Source organism: Myotis lucifugus, unplaced genomic scaffold (genome assembly GCF_000147115.1).
Source record: "Myotis lucifugus unplaced genomic scaffold, Myoluc2.0 scaffold_45, whole genome shotgun sequence".
NCBI lineage: Eukaryota > Metazoa > Chordata > Mammalia > Chiroptera > Vespertilionidae > Myotis > Myotis lucifugus.
In genome coordinates, this window is record NW_005871093.1 from 3,479,289 (window position 1) to 3,482,563 (window position 3,275).

Here is a 3,275-nt window from a genome sequence, read left to right on the forward strand (position 1 = left end):
AATATGCTAATTAGACAGGGTCGACCAGACATCTTCTGGATGTCCGACTTCCTTCCGGACAAAGCCACGGTGGCAGGGGCCAAGGCAGAGGTTAGTTAGGGGTGATCAGGCCTGCAGGGAAGCAAGCAGTTAGGGGCAATCAGGCCAGCACAGGGGAGCAAAGGGGATCAAGCAGTTAGGGGTGATCAGGCTGGCAGGGGAGGGCAGTTAGGGGGCAATCAGACTGGCAGGGGAGGGCAGCTGGGGGCGATCAGGCTGGCAGGGGAGGGAAGTTGAGGGCAATCAGGCTGGCACAGGGGAGCAAGCAGTTAGGGGCGCAATCAGGCCAGTGGGGGAACAATTGGAAGCGAGATCAGGCAGGCAGGCAGAGGCGGTTAGGGGCGGCCAGGCAGGCAGGCAGGTGTGTGGTTAGGAGCCAGTGGTCCTGGATTGTGAGAAGGATGTTCAACTGCCTCTCTCTCTCTCTCTCTCTCTCTCTCTCTCTCTATCTCTCTCTCTCTCTCCCCATTAGTGAAGCTCAAATTCTCTAAATGTAGCAGCAACTCTTCCTAAACCGGCAGTCAGACATCTCCTGAGGGTGTCTGGATTGGAGAGGGTGCAGGCCAGACTGAGGGACCGCACCCCCCCATGAATTTTGTGCATTGGGCCTCTAGTTAATAATAATAAACCAGGCTTTCACACACACACACACACACAATTGATTTCAGAGAAATTATTAATTTCAGACAGGAAGGGAGAGGGAGAGAGAGATAGAAACATCAATGATGAGAGAGAATCATTGATTGGTTGCCTCCTGCAAGTCACACACTGGGGACCGAACCCACAACCTGGGCACATGCCCTGATGGGGAATCAAAACCTTGATCTTCTGGTTCATAGGTCAATGTTCAACCACTGAGCCATACCAGCTGGGCCAGCCTTTTTTTTAATCAGAGGAAGATGTTACACATGCAAGACCTACTGAGGTAAGTAAAAACCTTGTAGTCCAGAATTTGAATTGGAAGTATGATATACACTATTTTTTTTCTTGAAACAAAACATTTCCCAGCTCTGTCCACTGAAAAGGCCTAGAAGCAATCACTGACTCAGCAGTAGCAAGCACCCTTAGCACCTGGATTGCAGCCTCTAACTGTTAAAAATTAAACCAGGGCTTGTTAGAGAAATGGATGATTTTAGTCTGAGGCAGGAATGTACACATGGGCCTGGAGCATCGTGTCACACAGGAGTGCAAGGAAGCTGTTAACAATGACAAGGATCATCTCAGGAGGACTCAGGAGTGAAAATGAATAGGCTCCCACTGGCCATGAACTGGATTCATTGAGCAGAATAAGAATAATAACGGCAATGGATTAAAACACATTAAATATGTTTATATTATTGAGTTCTTAATGATAGTCTAAAAAAACAGCAACTACAAACCTTTGGTCATGCTTGGAGGGTGCTAGGGGACCAGTTCCTTGTTTTAAAAACTGGTAAGTGAAGAGAAGGTCTCCAGCATTTCTCTTGCCTTTCCTATTTGAGCTGTGTCTTAGACAGCCACACAGTCAGTAACAGGAAGTTTCTGTTTAATAGAAACATTCCACCTAACAGAAGCAGGACTCATAGAGTTGGAATGGTATTGTTTTGAAAGCCCAAATAAGTTAGTGAATCTAGGCAATGATTATTAATGACTAATAGTGTGAAAAAGAGGCAACCAAACATTAAATATCTTTGATGGGCGTATACAATGCCACCTATGAAGTAGTCTTATCAAATAATTCAAATGTGAATTTTATTAGGCTCCCATATCTAATGACTAACTTATAGGAAATATGGGCACAGAACATCTTAAACCATGCTATGGGCATTCAGTCAGCAAAATCCAGATGGTGAGAAACTCCACAGGACTCTTGTCCTCATCTATATACATAAAGAGCCAGGGGCCATCACAACTGAACAGACAACCGAATGGACAACTGAACAGGCTGAGTGGGGCGACAAGGCCGGCAGGAGGGGCAGTGAGGGACAACCAAACGAATGAGCAGCAGGCTGTGTGGGGTGATCAGGCTGGCAGAGGGTTAGTGAGGGATGACCAAATAACTGAACAAGCAGGCTGCATGGGGCGACCAGGCCGGCAGGTGGGTTCGTGAGAGACAACCAAACAACTGAACAGGCTGGCAGGGGGGCAGTAAGGGGTGACCAGGCTGGCAGTGGGGGGGCAGTTAGGGGCGACCATACTGGAAGAGAGGGGCTGTTGCGGGTGACCAGGCTGGCAGGGGAGGCAGTAAGAGGCGACCATGCTGGTGGGGTGGGCAGTTAGGGGTGACCAGGCTGGCAGGGGGGCAGTTGGGGGCAACCAGGTTGGCAAGGGGGGGCAGTTGGGGGTGACCAGGCTGGCAGGCAGAGGTGGTTAGGGGTGACCAGACTAGCAGGGGGGCCAGTAGGAGCTATCAGGCAGGCAGGCAGGTGAGCAGTTAGGAGCCAGCAGTCCTGGATTGTGAGAAGGATGTCCAACTGGCAGTTGGACATCCCCCGAGGGGTTCCAGATTGGAGAGGGTGCAGGCTGGGCTGAGAGGACCCCCTCCCGCCCCTCCCCCTGTGCACAAATTTTGTGCACTGGGCCTCTAGTTTCTTCATAAAAGAAAAAGAAATTACATAATAAAAAGGAAGAGAAAGAGCGGATGACCCACAAAAGATTAAAAGAATTTTGGGAGATATATCAACAAATTCTAACACACAGACCTTATTTGCATTCCAACCGAAACAAATGGTTAAAAATATATGGAACAACAGGGGACATTAGATTTTGACAGATTATTTGAGATTATTTGAGGACTTATTATTACAAAGAAAGTTTTTTTTAAAAGACTCCTTATCTTTCAGAGATACATCCTAAATTTTGACATCAGGGATTTGCTTCAAAATAATTATATTTTGGGGTCTGGGAAGTAGGTGGGAACAGAGGTGAACTGGTTCCCGGAATGAGGTAGCATAGTGTTCTGTCTACGTTGCATATTCTTAAAATTTTCTATATCGAGAGTTACAAAATGTATGGAGAAAGAATTTCTGTTGAATTGCCTGCCTGCCGTAGTGCCTGGGATGCTTAACTTTTGTTTGGGTTTGAAAGCTCCCTGCGTGATTTTAATGTGCAGCCCAAATTCCAGAGCCTCCTTTAATTTTCCTTAACCTTTCCCAGGGGTGTTGAAATTCAGTCCCGCTAGAGATACCTCGTCCTCGGAAACGACCCTTCTTCCGTGATGGATCTCATCTTTACATTTTTTTTCAGTTACCTCAGTT